At 45.8% G+C, this 21,770-nt stretch overlaps 1 protein-coding gene across 7 annotated transcripts in view; it reads right to left on the bottom strand.

Moving 5' to 3' along the window:
* Nucleotides 1-21,770, bottom strand: part of CRACR2A (calcium release activated channel regulator 2A) — a 125,917-nt gene that overhangs the window by 83,832 nt on the left and 20,315 nt on the right. Inside the window, exon 1 of one of the 7 annotated variants that reach the window (XM_027591630.2) lies at nt 17,908-18,009. The exons of the other annotated variants lie outside the window; for them this stretch is intronic. The gene's annotated coding sequence lies outside the window, so the exon portion shown is untranslated. Of the gene's footprint in view, nt 1-17,907; nt 18,010-21,770 lie in introns of those variants that run through there. 7 annotated transcript variants of the gene reach the window in all.

Here is a 21,770-nt window from a genome sequence, read left to right as displayed (position 1 = left end):
CACACACACACCTCCCCTTGCCCTTCTCATCTCTTCCATTTGGCTGTTCCTGAGCTGCATCCTTTATAATAAACCAGTACACATAAGTGAAGCACTTTCCTGAGTTCTATGAGTCGTTCTAGTGCACCACTGACTGTGAGAAGGGGAATACCTGGCTGGTCAGTCAGACAGACTGGTGACAGCCTGGGACTTGAGACCAGCATCTGAGGGGGGCCGTCTTGTGGGAAGGAGCCTTCAGCTGTGGGTCAGCGCTAACTCTGGGGAGCTAGTGTCGGAGCTGAACTGAGTCATGGGACACACGTTCATATCAGAAATGGTGTTAAAAAAAAGACACCTCCATATTTGGCAACTAGTTCTCCAGGGTGAGGAGGGGAAAAGCCCTGATTTATTGGCATCTGCCTGTTTCTAGAGTGTCAGGGTTCCCATCATGGCCTATTTCAAGCTACCAGCAGTCAGCCCTCACTGAGAAGAAATTGTGAGGCTAATGTTTCTGCCCTGATCTCTACATCCCCAGGACTGTCTGCAGAGGCGATGGTAGCTGATGCCTCCTTAGGCTATGCGCCCCCCATCTACCCCTTGCTGGAGACTTAGGTTGCACGGTCCATTTCAAATGCATCTTTTTTTTTTTTAGATTTTATTTATTTGCGAGAAAGAGAGTGAGAGAGAGAGAGAAAGCACAAGCAGGAGGAGTGGCAGGCAGAGGGAGAAGCAGGCTTCCCGCTGAGCAGGGAGCCCGATGCCAGGCTTGATCCCAGGACCCTGGGACATGACCTGAACTGTAGGCAGATGCTTAACCCCAGAGCCACCCAGGCACCCCCTCAACTGAATCTTTGTACTTGGGGAAAATGTGCTGTGACCAAACCTCACGGTTTCATAGGTGGTCTGCTCGTTATTCATGAACGTACCCCTCCCCTCCTCTGCACAGCTCTAGGCAAACCCTCTGGTGGGACCAGGACAGTGAGGCAGGTATATGGCTCCTTTTGGTGAGGAACAAAGATGCTGCTTTGCAGAACCCCTTTCACCACCCTACTGCTCAAGACTAAAGTCTTCAGCACAGGAACCAGACCAGTCTGGAAAGGAGACTTTCCCTGTGCTGTATGTGATTGTTACCTACTTCTTGGACACACAGTGCAGGGGGCCTTTGGACCAATCCCACCCCTTCTCCAACAGGCCTCTTGCTGTGGTGGATAAGACCACAGACTCCACGGCCAGGCTGCCCACAGTACGAGCTGTATGGCCACAGACAGGTTTCTTAAGCTCTCTGTGCCCTGCTTTCTCATCCATAAAATGTTAGCTATGCTTACTATTCTTTCTTTTTTAAGATTTTATTTTTAAGTAATCTCTACACACAACAGGGGGCTTGAACACATGGGCACACGCGCACACACAGGCACACGCCCACACAAGCGCACGCACACTGACACACGCGCGCACACGCAAACACACGCAGACACGCGCACACACTGGCACCCACACGCGCACACGCACACACGCGCAGAGATCAAGAGCCCCGTGCTCTTCTGACTGAGCCAGCTGGGTGCCCCTGGTTATTAGTCTTATTATGGAATTCAAGTGGGCTTGCTCTACTCCAGATAAAATTCTAACAGAACTAATAAGCAAAAAAAAAAAAAAAATGCTACATGAGGAGATATGATCAAGAAGCCCGTAAATCTACCACTGACTGCCACAGCTGGATGGGACTTCGTGGTATAATGTCACCCACCCAAGGCCACCTGGAAGGCCAGGTGCCTCATCGGCCCGAATAAAGGGGCAGGGGTACGAAAGAAATGCCTTTGGGAGGACCATCTTATACTCTGCAGCCTGTTGTCGCTTATGCAACCGCTATATCCTGCCTCCTCTTCCCTCAAATTAGGTCCAATTTCCCTGTTCTCGCCTCAAGGGAGACAGGGAACAGCTGTCTCCTATCTTCATAAAATAACTCTTCCAGGTCCGGACAACTATTATTAAACATCCCCCTTCACACTTCTCTAGCTCTATTATAAGACACATTAAATGTCCTGATAATGGTTTGAGGTCTCTGTGAGATGGTTGCTGTTCACCCCAATTCCTCTAATAATTAGTGGTTGTAAACCACTTGGAAGATAAAAGGCATTTTATAAGAGCTAAGTCCTATTATGATTAGCTTTCCAGTATTTCCTTGCTGATGCTGATGAGCACATCAAAGCCAAACACGGCCACAGCGTGGTATCTGGTGGTTAATTAGATGTCGTTCAAGGCGGCTCATATATATTAAAGAAACTGCTGCAAAATTTAACAACATTAAAAAAGTGCCTGCTTTCTCCCCAACACGAACAAGCTCTTTTCAAAGGCTGTCAGGGTTGATGCTGGCAAGACAAGTGCCCGGTGAGGACCAAGAGCTAATGATCCTCTGGGCGTGGAAGAGAAAGACACAGTAATGACACCCGGCTTTGTATAAAGGCTTACTGGTGTCAACATTATACCAGGGACCCTATCTCATTTTTATTTTGTTTTGGCTATCCTTCTGTGATATGAGGCAGCAAAGTAACGCCATCCCCCACTTTGCAGACAAGGAAGCTGCAAAATGGGTTTTAGAGGTGGACATCAGCATGCACAGCTGGACAAAGTTAAGGCAGAAGTGATCGGGGTGACACTCCTGATGCCCCACGCACATCCTCTGGGATATCTGTGCGCCCCTCCCCTCGCCCCCAGCATCTGCATGCCTTTGCTTCTAACTCCCTGTGCCTGTATCGCTTAGAAGGCTGGTCCTCAGGCTGCTGCAGCTTTGTCCACACAGAACTGAAAGCGCCTGGGCTCCCCGGTCACCCCAAAACAGCGGGTAAGCAATGACAGGCTGGGGCAGAAGCGTGAAAGCCCAGCGGGGACAAACTCTGAGCTGCGATTTTCAGCTGAGGTCACTTTTGTGGGACCAGGCTGAGGCTGGAGCTCCACCTGACACTGCCCTTGACCCCTTCCCCCAGCTTGCCCTGCTTCCCGCCCCTTTGCCGCACTCTCCCAGGAGCACTGCCTTAATTCCATCTGCTTGCACATGGATCCCCCTCTCAGGATCTGCTTCTGGGGGAACCCCGACTAAGATGACTCTCTCGACTCAACATTCATGAGAATGTTTTTCGTGTTTCCTGTTAAATACATTCTCCCAGATCCCCTCAATCCCAAACCTTCCTTTCCAGGTCTCCAACCTGAAATATCTATGGTTCTCTGTGCCCTGCCCCCCCACCCCCACCCCCTGTAGGCCACCAAGCCTCTTCACTCTCAGAGCCCCTGTTTTCCCTGGGATCGTGATATTCTAACTGCTTCTAAAAAAACTAACCTCTGGACTCTCCGTGGGTACAAGAAAAGCACTGAACCAGGAAGATGGGGTGAGAGATACAAAGATATATTTAAGACTATCCCTTTCCTCAATGAATTTATAATTTTGCAAGGGGACAAGATACAAATAAAGGAGGCAGAGGATGAGAGTCACATGGGTACACATGAGGAAAGTTGCAGGAGCAAGCAACTCTCACAACAGTCCCCCAAAACGAGGCCACTGTCCACAGCACTCCACGCCACCCAATTCTGGCTCTATTATTTCATCTTAAATGTTCAAGAAAATGGAGGTCAGCTCTGGCAGAGATAATCTGAATGAGTGGGTAATCCAAAAAAGACCAGCTTGCATTTAATGCTGGTTTGCATTATTTTTTTTTTTTTTTTAGTAATACTTCCTCGGGAAACAGCTTCAGAGAGGTTAAGTAACTTTGTCTCAGGAAAACAGCGAATTAGTGACAGTGTGTGAATTCAATCCTAAGCCTGCCTCACTCTTTAAAACATCAGTTTCTTTATGAAATGGGACCAATGTGTGATACCTCACCAAATTGTGATAAAAATTTAAAAAAAATAATATACACGGGGTATCCAAAAATATCTGGTATAATAAGCACGATGTAGTAGGTGATAAGTATTATTATTCCCAGAGGTAATGTTATTGAGCCAAAGGGTATGCATATTTTTCTATGTATATTTTAAAGGCTCTTAATACAGACTACCAAAATGCTTTCCAAAAAAACCCACAAAAAACAGAAAAAAACAAACCTCAAACACAGTTAAGCAAGCCAGGACAGCATTGCCAAGGGGACCTGACCATGCCTCCTTACTGTTTTCACGATAAATGTTACATCTACAGAATGACCACGACCATCTATAAAGACGTCTTTGTAGACATCTTCCCCCACCGCCCTCACTGCATTCGCTGCCCCCCAAATGATTTCCTATTCTCTCAGCAATGTAATTCTCTTAGCATCTTCAAACATGGTTTACTTGCCTGGCATGCCCCCCCACCTTGTCTATACTAAGTCCTATGAACACTGAAGAATTCCATTTAAGGAGTACTTTCTCTGAGAAAACATTGTGACCTCAGCACAGTCTGACTTACATGCTTTTCCTCTGGGCTTCCAGAGCCTTCTGGACTTACGTCTGCTGCAGGAATTAGTCATGGTAGAGATTCACTTGTCAGTGCTCCTCCATCCCTCTCTCTCTCTCTCAACCTCTCTCTCTCTCTCTCTCACACACACACACACACACACCACCTGCAAATGCCTTGAAAGAATGGATCACATCTCATTCCCCACACTTAGCAAAATATCTGGCTCATTGGCAAAGCTAAGTGAATGAACATCTATAAATAATAAAAAAAAAAAAAAAACATGAGAACCCATGTTCTCTTTTCTGATTTAAGCTGAAGCAGAAAAGAAAACCAAGGGCCACTGTTCTACGCACCTTCTACCACAGCCACTCAAAGAACTAAATTCAAACATTTTCCCCCAGGTCCCAGTCCTGTAGGAATTACGATGAGTTTGGATAGCATATTCTTATCATGAATTTTAATGGCTGGTAGAAAATAAAAGGGGAAGAAGGACAATAATGAATCCAAACTGCAGAGACAAGCCTACCTGGCAACTCAGCCAACAGTTCCTAACCTTGCCTCTTCAAACCTCTGGTCTGAGTTCCTTCTCTGTTACCGACTCTTGTTCTGTCTCAAGCTCCTCTATCAAGAGGCTGGCAGGAACCACAGTGCCCTAAAAGGTTTTGAGTAGGTATCAAAAAAATCTGATTCAAGAGCTGCCTTCACCATGTTATGGCCTTGGGAAAATGGGTTCATTTCTCTGAAAAGGTAGGAATAACTGTTTCTTACCTCTCCCAACAGAGGAAGGTCAGATGAAACACTGGATATGAAAGTGAATTGCACTGCTATATACAAACACAAATATATCCTTATCAATGCTATGGGAGAGATCAGAGAGCTGAGGAAGGAAAGCAGAAGACACTGGGCATGCTCCACTGGGGAATTGGCTCCTGTGAGTGACAAGTGGCCGTGGAGCCACAAATCATAGACAGAGGCCAGGCTTTTCTGCCCCATGTAAAAGAGCTAGGACAAGTGACAACCTTCCTCCTGCAGAGGCATTGCTTAAACAAACTTAAGTGACATCTACTTATTTCACCAATTTCCCCAATGTCGTAGAGCCAACCTCCGTCATCTAGTTTTTAAGAAACGGTGTACCCATATCCCGGTTAAATACAGATGCAAAAATTCTCAACAAAATACTAGCAAACCAAATTCAACAACACCGTTAAAAGGATCATACACTATGATCAAGTGGGATTCATCTGTAGGTTGCAGAGGTGGTTCAACACATGCAAATCAATGACTATGCTACATCATATCAATGAAATGAATTATTATAAAATCATATGATCATCTCAATAGATGCAGAAAAAGCATTTGACAAAATTCAACATCTATTCATGATAAAAACTCTCAAAAAATTGGGTACAAAAATGTACCTCAACATAATAAAGGCCATATATGAAACGCTCACAGCTAACATCATACTGGCTGATGAAGGGTTGAAAAGTTTTCCTCTAAGATCAGGAACGAGACAAGGATGCCCATCCTCACCACTCCCATTCAACATAGCACTAGTTCTAGCCACAGCAATGAGACACAAAAAATAAGTAAAAGGCATCCAAACTGTAAAGGAAGAAGTAAAATCACCTGTGTGTTGATAACGTGATTTTACATACAGAAAATCCTAAAGAGTCCACCAAAAAAACGGTTAGATCTGACCAAAAAATTCAGTAAAGCTGCAGGATACAAAATCAATATACAAAATCAGTATTTCTATACACTAACAACAAATTATCTGAAAAAGAAATAAAAAGAATCCCATTTACAATAGCATCAAAAATAAAATACCTGGGAATAAATTTAACCAAGGGGGTAAAACATCTAAACACTAAAAACTATGAGACAATAATAAAAGAAATTGAAGAAGATACAAATAAATGGAAAGATATCCCATGTTCATGGATTAAAAGAATTAATATTGTTAAAATGTCCATACCTGAATGGGAAGAAATCAGAGAGGGAGACAAACCATGAGAGACTCTTGACTCTAGGAAAAAAAACTGAGAGTTACAGAAGGGGGGGTGGAGGGATGGGGTAGCTGGGTGATGGGTATTAAAGAGGGCACATGTTGTGATGAGCACTGGGTGTTAAATGCAACTAATGAATCATTGAACACTACATCAAAAATAAATGATGTACTATATGCTGGCTAACTGAATATAATAAAAAAAAAGTCCATACTACCCAAAGCCTTCTACAGATTCAATGCAATCCCTCCTAAGATTCCAATGGCATTTTTTTTTTTTTTTTGCAGAATAGAAAAAAAAATCCTGAAATTAGTTTGGAACCACAACAGACTCCAAATAGCTAAAGAATACCAGAGAAAGGGGGACAGAACTGGAGGTATCATGCTTCCTGCTTTCAAACCATACTATAAAGCTATAGTAATCAAAACAGTATGGTACAAGCATAAAGACAGATGTATACACCAATGGAACATAATTGAGCCCCCAAATAAACCCACACATATACACTCACAAAAATTACCTTGAAATGGATTAAAGACTTAAATGTAAGACTGGACACCATAAAACTTCTAGAAAAAAAAAAAACAGGGAAAAACTCTTTGACACTGGTCTTGGCAACATTTTTTTGGGTATTTGGATATGACAACAAAAGCAAAGGCAACAAAATAAAAAATACACAAGTGGAACTACATCAAATAAAAAAGCTTCTGCACAGCAAAAGAAACCATCAACAAAATAAAAAGGCAACGTACAAAATGGAAGAAAATACTTGCAAACCATATATTTGATAAGGGGTTAATATCCAAAATATATAAAGGAATCATACAACTCAATAGCAAAACAGAAACAAAACGGACAAAAGTCCCCAAATAATCAAATTAAAAATGAACAAAGGACCTAAATAAGCATTTTTCCAAAGAAGATACTCATTTAAACAGACAACAAGGACATGAAAATACGCTCAACATCACTCCTCTTCAGGGAAATGCAAATCAAAACCACAATGAGATATCACCTCACGACTGTTAGAACGGCTATTCTCAAAAAGACAAGGGGTAACAAGTGTTGGTGAGGACGTGGAGAGAAAGGGACCCTCATGCACCGCTGGTGGGAATCCAAACTGGTGCAGACACTGTGGAAAACAGGATGTAGGTTCCTCAAAAAATTAAAAATAGAACCACCACACAGTCTAACAGTTCAATTTCTGGGTATATATCCAAAGGAAATAAAATAACAGTCTCAAAGAGATACCTACATCCCCACATTCACTGCAGCATTATTTATAATAGCCAAGACATGGAAACAACCTAAAGTATCCATCGATGGATGAATTAATAAAGAAATATACATTATATATTACATATATGTGTATGTGATAATATATATGAATAATATAACGTGAATAATATAACATTATATATATAAATAAGATTATATTATTCAGCCATAAAATGTAATATACTCAGCCACAAAAAAGAAGAAATCCTGCATTTGTGACAACACAAATCTCGAGGGCGTTATGCTGAGTGAAAGACGTCAGACAGAGAAAGACAAATACTGTATGATCTCACTTATAGGTGGAATCGAAAAAAAACAGAACTCATAGAAACAGAGAAGAGATTGGTGGCTGCCGGAGGTGGGGAATGGGGTGGGGGAGGGAATGGGTAAAGGTGGTCAAAAATCACAAACTTAGTTATTCGATAAATAAGTCCTGGGGATGTAACCTACAGGCTGGTGACTAGCGTTGACAATACTGTATTTCATATTTGAAAGTGGGTGAGAGAGCAGACCTGAAAGTTCTTATCACGAGAAAAATTGTAACTATGTGCTGTGATAGACGTGAACAAAACTAAGTGTGCTAATTGGTTTTCAATTATACATATATGAAATCATTCTATTGTACATCTTAAACTTACACAATGTTATATGTTCGTTAACATATGTATTTCAATAAAGCTGGAAAAAAAAAAGAATAAAGAAACTGTCCTCCAGAAGGCTTGGGAGAAATGGCCTGTCTGAAGACTCGGGTTCTCGAATCTAAGCACTGGCTGATGAATACTAAGAACAGCCGCAGTGGCACCACCCTGGGCCTGAAGACAGGGGCTGAGGGAGGCAGTCTCCCCACCTTCGGTTTTCTTACTCACCTCACAGTCCTGGCCCCTGAGAGGATAGGTAACTCTTCACGTCTGGAGGTCACCTGCTACTCGTGATTTGAATCCCACCCAAGAAACACACAAAGATGAATCACACCTTGTTTTCCACCAGGGGCCACAGTGCAAGGCGTTTTATGCTAACTTGGGGGATATTGGAGCTAACGTCCCTCCCATTAGGGCTGCAATGACCCAGTAGAAAACCGGCTTGGTCCCATCCTTTTCCAGGTTTTGGAGAGGAGGAGAAGTGGAGGGGTAGCCGTGAGAAGTGTGTTTAGCGGCCTGAGTCTGGAGACTGTGTCCAGCCCAGGGAGGGCAGAGTCCTGTGCATGAAAAGCGGGGTAGCCACAGGGCTAATCGGATAGCCCCTCTCAAAGCCCCAGCTCTCAGCAGTGCTCCTCAAGCTCCTTTGCACCCAATCTATAGATGCTGTCTGCACCACTGAAGCTCATCCTTGAAACAGACATGCAGAATTGTGACCGGAATCACTGTCTTACCTAAGAAGGCAATGCAGTAGTGTTTCTAAGAAAAGCCTGAGGGCCCCACAAGGAAACAAGCTGAGAGGTGCTGGAGGAAGAACGGGCTCTGGGACAAGGAGATGATAGGCCTCCTTATCTAGTGCAGTTTGGGGATGTTAAGACTGTGGACCTGGAGAGGAAATTTGTAGAATGCATTGGCCACAGGCTAAGTAGCATGGTCTGAGAGCGTGCTTGAAATCACTGGAGGTAGCAGTGGTGATTCAAGGGGGTTAGGATTATATCTCACACCGCTGCTGAGGCCAAATCTCCAACCATAGCTGGATGCGGCAGACCCGGTGTATATTACCAGTGAATTTGGCCTCTGTACAGCTCATGTGCACAAGTCATGTGCATATGTGAAGTAATACGGCAATTCTCTGTGAAGTAATATGGCACTTGGGCACTCCTTCCTTCCTTCAATAAATATTTACTATGTGCAGGTACTGTTTTAAGTGCCAAAAGGCAGCAGTAAGTCAAATCCAGCAAGCTTTTGACCTTGTGGAACTTACATTCTAGTGGAGAGAAACAATAAATACATAAACCCTGTAAGTACCTTCAGATAATAATGAGTGCTGGAAGAAGATACCCATCCTCCCTAAGTCACCTGTCGGTACCCCTCACTGGCATCGCAGCCATGGAGGCTGCGAGCAACCAGAGTGGGGAGGCTCCACCCTCTAGTGGTTTCCTGGACAGTGTCCTTCACAAAGCCTAGAAGTGGGAGAACAGGAGAATGTCACCTTGTCTGCCCCGAGCTGCCAATACCTGGGAAGCTTAGGTCATACCTATTTAGAAAAAAAAAATTACTTAGGCTATATACGGAGACATTGATAGTATTACTTCTAGATGGTAATCTTAAGAGATAATTTATTTTTATTTTCTTCTGAATTTTCTAATGTTTTTATTATTACGATGTATTAGTTTTGCAGTAATGGAAAAAAATCTCTTTTTAAATGAGAAGATAAGCCTAGCCAAATCAAATTAATGAGAAGATAAAGTTGGGAGGGCGTCTGGGTGGCTCAGTTGGTTAAGCATCTGCCTTGGGCTCAGGTCATGGTCCCAGGGTCCCGGGATCAGGATCCAGCCCTGGGTCTGACTCCCTGCTCAGTGGGGAGTTTGTTTCTCCCTCTGCCCCTCCCCCTGCTCCTGCGCATGCTCTCTCTCTCTCAAGTAAATAAAATCTTAAAAAAAAAAAAAAGAAATCTATTTGGATAGGTAGGCAGGGACCAGATCTCAGGATGGTGAATAACATCTTACCACACCACTTTGTGGTTTATAAAGCAATTGCACCAAATTATCTCCCTCAACCTTCACGAGACTTTCTCAAGGTTACACAGAAAATAAACCTCAGTGCAGGAAAATACCTGACCGTTAGGTCCTTGACTCCTCGGCCAGTATGTTTTTCATTATTCCACCTGCCCTCCTGTAGCTGACCTCATTTCTCTTTATAGCTGAAGCCTCCAGAAAGCCCCTGAGCACCCCAGGTCCTAATTCCCCTTCTCTCTGCCTTCAGCCTCCCCTACAGTGACCACACAGACTCGTTCATATGCGGTTTTACTGAACTAGTCTTTACTGAGCCCCTACCAGTTTCTGAGCATTGTACTAGGTGTTCAGGATACAGTGGAGAACCAAAAAGTTCCCTTCAGGGCAGGGGAGAGGCTTTAACTCATGAATGAATATATAATACAAATGTAACCACAGTGAAATAAAAGTGAAGACTGTTATGCAAAAAATTAGCACCAAAGGGAGCAGATTGGGATGGGGCATGACTAGCCCTTGGCTCAATGATGAGCAACATATTGTCACTGAGTCCCCAAGGTAAGTCAGGCAGATATTCTAGTTGGAGACCAAGATTACAACAGTCCAAATCTCAGAGAATGCACATTCTGGATGGAGAGGCAGCAAAGCCAAATGAAAAGTTAATTACGGACTTCATGTGCGCTAAACCTTCCCTGGAACAGAGAGGAGTTTACCAAGCATATCATCAGAACTGTCACAAGTCAACATCAGAGATGTCACAAGGTAATTGTCGCTGGGAGAGGTCACTCTCAGAAGTCTGGGAACGGGAGCGAAAGGGCATGACCGTACAGAAAATGTGCAGCTAACCCCACAGGACAAGAGTTTCTGTGTCTGGGCGGCACGGGCTTGACCACAAGACCGCAGGACATTACAGGTGGGAGAGGACTAGAGGGGGCTGACCTGCAGGAAAGTCTTCCGTGCAGAAGGTGGGACCTGAGTGGCCTTGGGGAGGGAATGGGATTTGGGGTAATCTCATTTAGCAAGGTCACCAGGATGTCCGGGAACCTGGGGCACAGTCCGGGCACTTTCTCTTCCAGAGCCTGGTGGCTGGCTTCCTGGCCTCTTACCTGTCTGGGGACTGGAGCGGGGAGGACCTGGTCCCTCTATCATGTCTGAGTGTGTCGAAGCATCCCTCTAGCTGTGCTCTGAAGAGCCAGGAGCGATGCTGGCCACCCAATGCTGAACACAAAGACTGATTTCAGCACCAGGCAGGCTGGCAAATGAAGAGAACACCTGGCTAATTATCGCGCCTGTGCATGGGGTTTTCTGCAATATATCCATAAGTGAAGCTCAGAAGCTTCCAGGTGCTGGGAGTCACTGGGGACCTAATATTCAAGCCAGGTTCTGTTATCAGTTGCCATTTGCTATCACAGCACCACAGCAGGGATCTGGGCTCTGGTGAGCGCACTGCACACACCAGCCACTGGAAGGTAACAGTAGCAATAAATATTTAATAATGGCAGCAAACTTTCATACGGGCCTTAAGAGTCCAGAGAGGCTTTTATAATCTATTGCTACATGGTTTTCAGAGGTTGTGTTGCCTTATTTGTAGTAAGGACAGGCCATGCCTCCTGGACAACAGCTGGGGGTGCTGGACATCACCCAGGTACCTCTCCACATACCACTGAGGCATCTTCAATGACACCTGCATCTCCAAGGCACTTTGGGTAGTGTGGTCTGCGGGTAGTGGAGGAGAGCCTTAGGCGAAGGCTCTGGAAAGCTGTGCTCAACCCAGATCTCATTCTGTGCCTTTTCTGCTTGAGAAACACAAGACTGTGGCTTTAGATGGCCCTGGGCTCGAGTCCCAGCTCTGTCCCTCATGACCTGTGTGACCCTCAGCAAGTTATCTAACTTCTCTGGGCCACCTTCCTGCTCTGTTAAACATGAGTAATAGGAGTCTATCTTGTAAAGTTGTCCTGAAGATAGTAAGACACAGAGCACATGAGTGCCTAGCCCAGGGCCTGCCCTAGCCCTCAGTAAGTACTGATTCCATTACTGTTGTTATCACAGACAGACTGCACTGGGTCACTCCCTCGACCAAAGCCACAGACAAGGACAGGGCTCATGGCATAGCCATTGTCCCTGTTGCTTGGTGAAATCAGCATGCGGCAGCAGGGTGCACCCAGATGCCCTGGGGAGGCACCTGGATTTTGGTAGGCAGCATTTCCCTTGGCTGCCATCACTGGGGCGGATAGTGCCATCTTGCTCCTGAGCCCTACAACGGCCCTGTTCACTATGGAAGCTGCAAACCACAGAAGGCCCTTGAGCACCTGAAATGTGGCCAGTCCCCATTGAGACGTGTTGTAAGAATAACCTCGTGCAGAAAAAAAGGGGTGTCGAACACAGGATTAACACATTCATAGACTGACTACGTGTGAAATGATATCTGGGGTATATCAGGTCAAATAAAATGTTAATAAAATTAATTCCCCTGTTTACTTTTTTCTAAAGTGGCTACGAGAATATCGAAAGGTACACGTGTGGCCCGTGTTCGATCCCTACTGCACAGTGCTGCTCTGGCCAAGTGAGCTCCACGAAGGCCGAGGCTTTGTGGCTTTGGGTCACCTCTGTGTCCCCAGCGCATGGAACAGGCCCTGAATGAATGACGGAGGCTGTGCTCGAAAAGGTGGGGACAATCTTGAGGCAGTTTGGGGGCAGTGTGGGTGTCATACAGATGAGTAACCTGAGTCTGGAAAAAGTACTAAAAACATGTCCCCAAACAGCCAGGTTCAAACCAAGTGCATCTCAAAACCTATGCTCTTTCTATTAAATACCTTTACCTCCCACAGCAATATAGAGTTGCGGAAAGAAAAGTAGAATTCGGATTTTTTTTTTTTTTAAAGCCTACTCCCTCACATTAGCCCTAATGTCCCAGCGTGGGACAAGTGGCCTGGCCTCCTTGGGCCTCAGGCTCCTCATCTCTTCTGTACTATGTCAGCCACAAGACTGCATCAATTTCTTTTTATTGGTGTGTAGAGAGAAGAAATCCCATGCCAGAAGGTAGTCTCCAAGGCTGAGCCCTGCATATTTTCTCAGTCTCCTCTCCACTCTTCGGCTCTCGGGCTGAGATTTCCCCACATCGCCCAAATCAATAATTTGTTTAAGGGTTCGCTTTGATTTTACTTAGTTTTAGATGCTTTTCATCAGAAGCCAAAACCCTGCAGACCTTTTTCCTTGATCTTGTAATGAAATTCCCTCAGAGATATTTAATTCTAGATAGAGCTTCAGCTATGCCACAGATCCTTTAAAGAAAAAAAAGACATCTAAATAACAAACATCCTGCCATCTTCAAATAAAAAGCTCAGAAGGCAAACAGGCTTGTCTCCCTTACATCTGCCTCTACTCTTCTGTTGCCAACTATACTGACGAATTCCCTACATTTTGTTTCAAAAAAAAAAGGAAGGTACTCAATATACCACAGCCTCTCATGTTCCCACACATGCCCTGAAGGGATCCTGATGCTCTGTGAACATTCTCTGCTGCTTTTATGCCAATCAAACACGCTTATGTGCTCTGCTTGGCTCTCACCTGTGGCCCGCTGAGTGAATTCCCCTCCCTACATGGAGCTTTCTGGAAAAGAGCCTGTGTTATTTCCATTCCCAACCCTGGCTCAAAGGCCTCTGGAATTTTAACCTAAGAGAAGAGTAGCTTCGAGCCCAAACTGATTTCTTGGAGAAGATCTCACCCACCTCTCCCCGCCCTAGGGTGAAACGCCAACACTATTTTTGATTAGAAAGGATAAAAAAAGATTTACCAGACTCAACCATGTCATTCCAAAGCAAGAGAAGGGCCTCAGCCAGGTACCAGGGGTAGAGCTGCCTTTTCAATGCAACCCGACGAAGGATGCAGAACACACTTCATCACCCACCCGTGTCTCAGACACTTGTTGAATTGTTACGGATTTTTGTTGCCTTCTCTGACACCCAGCAGACCAGGGCTTGAGTGCACAGTTTTAAACAAGCAGCAAGCATCGGGGCAATAAATCTGCTTTTTTCAAAAGAAGAGTGTGCTGCATTCCAAAGCCAAACAAATTTCACCCGGTGGTTCTCTTCAGCTAATGCTTACGGAGGGACCCCTTAGTGCAAGACGTGTCAGATAACAGGAATAAAAAGTGAGCAGCCCATTATCCGTGCCCTCAAAAGCTCACAGTCTAATGGAGATAGATGTATGTGACAAACTTAAACATAAGGCAGAATGAGGAAAGGTAGTCAGAAAAGTATGTGTGTGTGTGTGTGTGTGTGTGTGTGTCCTGAAAAAAGATGGGAAGAAATATACCCCAATGTTATGTTATGTTAATAGTGAGCATCTCTGTTTATTGGATCTATGGGTAATTTTTTCCTCTTCCTTACTATTTGTTATATTCTCTGATAGTTCTTTTTATGATAAACATACCTTGCTTGTAAATAAAGTATGTTTTTCAAGAAAAAAAATTCAACAGATTATAAAGGACTACTATCTGGGTGATAGATCAAGACTTTGTGGAGAACAGGGCAAGTCTATGGGCCCTGTAGGAATGACCTCAGGCAAAGGAGGAGCATGAAATGGACCCTAGAGCTGGAGCGATGGAAAGGACAATTTGGGAAAATGTGAGTAAGAAGATAGTAGGCACAGGTACTCACCTAGAGTGAGAAGTACGGGTGGGGGGCGCTGGGAGGCCTCGAATGCCACGCCAAGTACACTCGGTTGCTTATTCTTTGTGTTTCCATGGCCCTTTGTATTGGCTGCTAGTGTAACACTCATCACACGGCATTGTACTTAGTTGTATTCATGTCTATCCCCCACGAAATTTTTAGCTCTAGGAGGTCAGGGATCACGGCTCATTCATTCTGTAACCATAGTACCTAGCTTAACAACTAGCCGCTTCGCGCACGCGCCAAAAGTGCCAGGTATGCGGAAGTAGAAGCGTATCAATTGCCCGCTTTGTTTGTGCTCAGGCCTCAGACCTTGGGAGACCACTCTCCTCTAAGCCCGCGGTGTTAAATAAACCTCCTATTCTCCAAGATCTCCGGGTCCCACTTGGTTCTTCCGCCAGGTGATCCAGTCCAGGTTCCGTAACAAACATAGGGACACACAGCACCCATGGGGACTCGCCCTGTACATGGAAGAGCTCCAGCCCATCAGAAGTAGGACTTGTGGAAAGAGCCCATTCCCAGGCTGTGCTCTGCCTCAGGGTCATGGTGAGGTTAGGGCCTCGGGAAGGGGCAGCTAAGTGCCCCTGTGATACTTGACACCAGCCGTGGTCTTCCATCCCTGCTGCCTAACGTTGGCCCCACATCTCATTTGAAGATGCTCTTCTCCTTCACAATCCACAGTGGGCAAGGATGTGTGCTCAGGTTCCTGGAGGCAGGTGGATGCCTGGGATGCCCTCTAGCCAGACATCCTATCCGGCAGATCCCAAAATTACTCCTGAGGCTAACAGCTCCACTCTGACTTGCACCCAGCATTTTGCAGCCTCTCGTTCAACATTAAAACAGTAGCCACCGACCTAACAGTGCCATGGGGTGGTGTCCATAGAAGGAAGTGACCTCCTTCCTTTTGAGGCATTCGTTCCCAGCAAATGAAATGAAAGAGTTCTTATGTCCTTCGCTCGTTTCTGGGACAGTGGGTAATGTTACATCCCCAACACAGCTGAGAGTTGAAGACTAAGAATAACCACAGGTCAGTTGCTCCCCTCTGTTTCCTCTTCTCTCTGCCTCCAATCCAGGTGCCCACACCCATCCCCAGCTCAGCGCGCTGCAGTCCCTACATGGTGCTTGCCAGACAGCGTTTGATTGCTTCCTCACTCCGAAGGCAATCATACTCAGGTGATCTCTCTGCTCCCACAGTACTGGTCCTCCCTGAGTTGGCTGTTGAGGACAATGCCTGGGAAATGCACACACAAGATCCAGCAATGTGATCAGTGAGCCCATGTCTGGGGCGCTCTCACCCCCTCTCAGCTTTTGTGCACCAGCCAGAAAAGTCAAGGAGGACACCAAGTTCATATGAGCATTATCAATGAACGATTTCCCTTGCTTACGTTCTCAGACAATAGGGCATGGTTCCGTGTTCCATCGCGCAGTGCCTGCGAGATGCATCTGCACCTGCATGAGCCTTGAGGTTGGCTGCTCTCCTTCCAGGGCAAAGACTGAGGATGGTCCCTCTGGAGTTCATCAGAAGCGATATGACCGCGCGGAGGGATCTATGTCTAGGACCTTGGCTGATCCAGCCAGCGGCAGCAGCAAAACCACCCAGATTTCCAGGGCTGGAAAAGAACGGCTTTGCTCGCATGTGAAGCCCCTGCTGCAGGGGCACTGCTGGTGTGAGAAGAGGTGAGAACAGAATGGATTTGGGGACCAGCTACGGGAACCCAAAACAGACGTGAGTGTTGAGGCACATGTCTCCAGGCCAGGCAGGAGGGTGCCCCTAAAACATTGCCCTGTCCCTCCCTCCTCAGTACCCCTCAGCGGCTCCCGTGCTTGCAGGAGGAGGTGCAAACTCGCTTCCTGGGCTTCTGGGGCCCTTTGCGGTCCTGCAAGGCACTGCAAAGACGATTCCCTGAGGTAGGATGGGCCAGCACGGACAGGAGGGCATCTTTCTTAGCAACAGGAATCGTCCACACCCAGGGATTCTCTGAAGGTCTGTTCTCGCCGTCCTTCCACCCGTCCTCCCTACAGTCACACCTTCTTGCTCTCACTCGTTTTCCTGCCATATCTTAAAAAACTCCTGGGGCGCCCGGATGGCACAGTCGGTTAAGCGGCCAATTCTTGATTTCGGCTCAGGTCGTGATCTCAGGGTCCTGGGATCCAGCCCCCCATTGGGCTCCGTGCTCAGCAGGGAGTCTGCTTGAGGATTTCTCTCCCTCTCCCTCTGCCCCTCCCCCTCTCAAATAAATAAATTTTTAAAAATGAATTTTTTTTTAAAAAACCTCATACTCATTCCCTCTTACCAAACAAATGTTATCCACCCTGCAGGCAGTGTCTTGGTTTTCTAGAGCTGCCATAACAAATCATCAAAAACTAGGTGTCTTAAAATAGCAGAAATGTATTTTCTCATGGTTCTGGAGGCTGAAAGTCCTAGATCTAGGTGTCCACGGGCTGTGCCCCCTCTGAAGGTGCTAGGGGAGAAATCAGTCCTTACTTCTTCTGGCTTCTGGTGGTTCCATAAGAATAATCTATACCTTTGTCCTCACATGGCCTTCTCCTCTCTGTGTCTGTCCTCCATGTGCCCAAAAGTGTCTATAAGGACACTTGTCATTGAATGAAGGGCCCACATGGATGACCCAACATGATCTCATCTGGAGATCTGAGACTTAATTACACCTGCAAAGCCTCTCCTACTGATAGGATCCCATTCGTAGGTCTGGAAGGTAGGAAGCGGACCTATTTTTCACCGTTCACCCCACTGGAGACAGTGATTCTCAACCCTCCTCTGGAGACACTTGTAGACTCCAGACACCTGGTCCTCAATCCGAGATTCAGTGGCAGATGATCCTGGGTGGAGTCAAGGTGTGAAGTATGTGTGTGGACTTTTGTGTTTGCTTTTGTTTAAGTTACCTGGTTTCTCAGGAACAACCTGGGGAGAACCACAGTTCCAAGGCCCGAGGACTCATCACATCTCGCCCAAGCAGACTCTAGGAGTGATAACCGACTTTCCTGACTGCTTTCTCCTCCAGGATTAGTTCAATGGAGCCACAGATCGGACTGCCATCTACTGGTTTTTTTAACGTTGTGCAAATGTCAGAGGCCTCAGAGACCTCCAACTGTGCTCTACACGCTCTCCAATCCACGCCCTGTTCCTATAACAAATATTTGGAAACACCCTCTAAGAGGCTTGAAGTGACCCTCCCAGATACGGGAGTCAATCCACATGCATAATTTAGCTCTAATTGTAATATACAGGAGAAAAAAAGAAAGCACTTTATATTAAAATAATAAATATTTCAATACATAAGTCTCCATGCAGGACTGCATGGGAACACATTAATGAAGTAGTCAAGGCTTACACCTGCTTACAATGAATAAGATTAGATCATACACTTCATATGAAGAGTACAAGGAAAAAGATCAGAGGACAACAGAATTAAAAAAAAAAAATGTTCAGAGGAGAAATAACAAACCCACTTACTGGTTTGTATCTGATGACAGGAAGAAGGAAACAGCCTCAACTGAGATAGGGATAGCATGTCAGGTGAAATCACTAACGAGAAAATAGATAAAATAAGGAAGTATGTTATTCTTGTGAACGAGTTAAACTTTATACAGTGTCATAATAATTGATGCTACTGACACGGGACAGGGCAGTGACAAAGAATCATGGAAAACATCGTCTCCACCCTGGAAATCCCACCCACAGGGTGGAGGCATACATTCAGTCTTGAGCATTACAAGAGGTGTGGAAGCCACCTCCCTTTCATTCAGGCAGTGGGGGGAGGCCGGATTGAAAAATGTTCTTTGAGAGGCACCTGGGTGGCTCAGTCGGTTAAGCGTCTGCCTTTGGCTTAGGTCATGATCTCAGAGTCCTGGGTTTCAAGTCCTGCATCCGGCTCCCTGCTCAGCGGGGAGTCTGCTTCTCCCCCTCTGCCTCTGCCCCTTCTCCCTGCCCATGCTCTCTCGATCTCTCGATCTCTCTCAAATAAATAAAATCTTAAAAAAAAAGAAAATCTTGTTTGATACATCTCAAAGTAAGAGTGAAAAAGAAAAGCAACTCCAAAGTAAATCATTGTAATGTCTACTTTTTGCAAGAGGTTTCTCATCATTGTCCTACAATTGGATATACATATATTAGAATGTAAACTATTTTAAAAGCAGTTTTTATAAAGAAGTTTATCAACATGGTGACATGCCATGTGCCTCTGCTAATCTAATAAGGTGTCGTCCTGCAACTTTGTGTGTTAGATGAAGTCTCAAATCTCCCGTTACAAATCTGCAAGTGGCCTCCTTGCTTTTGCGGTAACTACATGTTGCACTGAAACTCTTGTCAGTTAAGTGTATGTTTGGAAATGCTCTAATCTAGACAGAATGCATAGAGTGGGGAAATTATCCAATCATTTTAAGATTTTTGTCTTTATGTCATTTAGGCTTCTCTTCCCCAAAAAACAGCTCCTAAATTACTGGGATCTTGGCATCACTTACTTGAAAACTTTTTAGTATGACTACGTAGGAAAGTATAACTGATTTATATTTGTTTTGGGTTGAGTTTGGCAGGGCAGGTGACAAGTCTTCATTGACGGGGCTGATTTGCACATGGAATCATGATTGGAACCCCAGCACACATGCAGGAAATTCTTGGGCATTTGTCAAAACCATCCCACAGATTTACAAAACACCTTCTAGGGCTTCGATCCTGAAAGCCCTGTGGTCCCTGGACCCACAGCAGCACCTGGGAGTCTGTTGGAAATGCAGAATCTTAAGCCTTGAGCTAGACTTACTGGATCAGAATGTGCATTTTTAACAAGACCCCCAGGTGATTCCCATGCACCCTGAATGGGTTTGTAAAGCACTCCTCTGGGGGCAGTACTGACCGCATCAGGAATACTGACCAAAGCCAACCTTCCTTGTTTCTCCAATGAGGAAGCAGGCCCAAGAAGGTTGGTCGACTGTATATTTTGCTCCTCCTCTTGTCACCAAGCTCCGTGAGGACAAGCAGGGCCTGGGGTTCTGCTCTCATAGCTGCACACAGCCACCAGCACAGATGAGCGCACACAGCTGTGGCCCTAGAAAGGCCCCTTGTCTGTATTCCCTCAGAACTGAATTCTCCTTTTTACCCAGGAAACAGTGGCCTTCCATTACGCATCTGTAGAAGCACAAGCAATAGATCCCCAGCGCTCACTTGGACTGAGTTTCTGACACCTCTGTTTTGAAAACTTTGCCCCTGTGCGGAAGACCAGTGTCTGAATGAAGAGCAACCGTCTTCCTCCCCACTCCCTCTGCCAGGAGGCTGCTGTGGTTAGCCTCCTGCTCAGAGAAAGAATAAATAAAAGCACCACCCCCTGTTGCTCTATGATAACTACAGAGATGCTAGATGCTTTGGCACGCAAACTGAGGGGAGAAGAAAAATAAATGGCAGCAATAAAAAGCCAGGAAAGGAGCTTCCCTATCACAAGAAGCCCCAGCAGGCAGATCCTGCTGCTGACATGTGACTTAAAGGTCAGATTCAGGGGCGCCTGGGTGGCTCAGTCGGTTGTGCGGCTGACTCCTGGTTTTAGTTCAGGTTGTGATCTCGGGGTCGTGAGATTGAGCCCCACATCGGGCTCCACACTCATTGTGGAGTCCTGAGATTCTCTCTCTCCCTCTCGCTCTGCCCGTCCCCCTGCTCATGCACTCTCTATAAATAAATAAAATCTTTAAAAATAAATAAATAAATAAATAAATAAATAAATAAATAAATAAATGTCAGATTCAATGACCTATGAACTACACCCTCCTGGCCCATCCCCCCCTCTGAAACTGCTACCCCTCCCCCCACACCAGCTGCTAGCAGAATGGCCAAGAACAGAGAAAAGCAGAGATGGGAGCAGCGAGGGGGAGAGGAGGCTTCCTTCAGCCCACCTTTCCACCACGACAGAGGCCAAGTCTCCAAGGAGCCTCCAGCCTGCAGAGCTGCAGCCGCCGCCAGCTTCAGCCTGGGCTATGGGCAGAAGGATGGCTCAATATCTTAGCCCACAGTCTCCACTTCCGGGCCCTCACTTCCTCCCTTCTTTGAGCAATGGTAAAGACCCAAGACAAACTGGAAACCACCCACCCTGTCACTCCGCTGCAGTGAGTCTGTTTCTTTTATCACATGGAGGCCCCAGCCCGACACATGACGCCATTCCCACACCACACTGACCAGGTGGCACCGCAGCCTCCGTGGACACGGCCTGACTAGGCTCCAAGGGCCAGGGTGTGGCTTGCCCCCCTTTCCTCTCACATCTGGCACACTGCCTCACCTTCAGAAGCTGTTCTGCAAGTGTCTGGGGACCGGAAGAGTAAAGGGGGCAATGGGCCGATGACAGTGTGACAGACCATAAAGGATGAGCCCTCACCTTTGTTAGGAGAACAAAAATGCTTTCTCGTCACAAGCCTTCTTCGGGGCATGTCACCAACTCGCCCATTTCCAGAGCCTGCTCTCTTATCTGGGTCATGACCTGACGGCAAGCTTAAAACGTGAGAGATGTAACTGTAAGTCACACCATTTTCTTTTAAGATCCGGAGGCAGCATAAAAGATTAGCTAAAGCATCAGGTTCTAGAGCCAGAAATTCCTGCGTTCAGATAATCGTTCTACAGAGCACGAGTTACAAATCTTGGTCAAGCGACTTCACTCTGATCTATAAAATGCAAATAGGAATACCACATCCTCATGCGGTTCTGGTGAAAGAGTGCATGCAACAGAACAATCCTTCTGACCGTCAAGTTCATCTTTATCTTGGGTCTCCAA

This window comes from Zalophus californianus, chromosome 9 (assembly GCF_009762305.2).
Source record: "Zalophus californianus isolate mZalCal1 chromosome 9, mZalCal1.pri.v2, whole genome shotgun sequence".
Taxonomy (NCBI): Eukaryota; Metazoa; Chordata; class Mammalia; order Carnivora; family Otariidae; genus Zalophus; species Zalophus californianus.
Note: the sequence above shows the minus strand (reverse complement) of the source record. Positions and strands in the feature narration are given on the sequence as shown.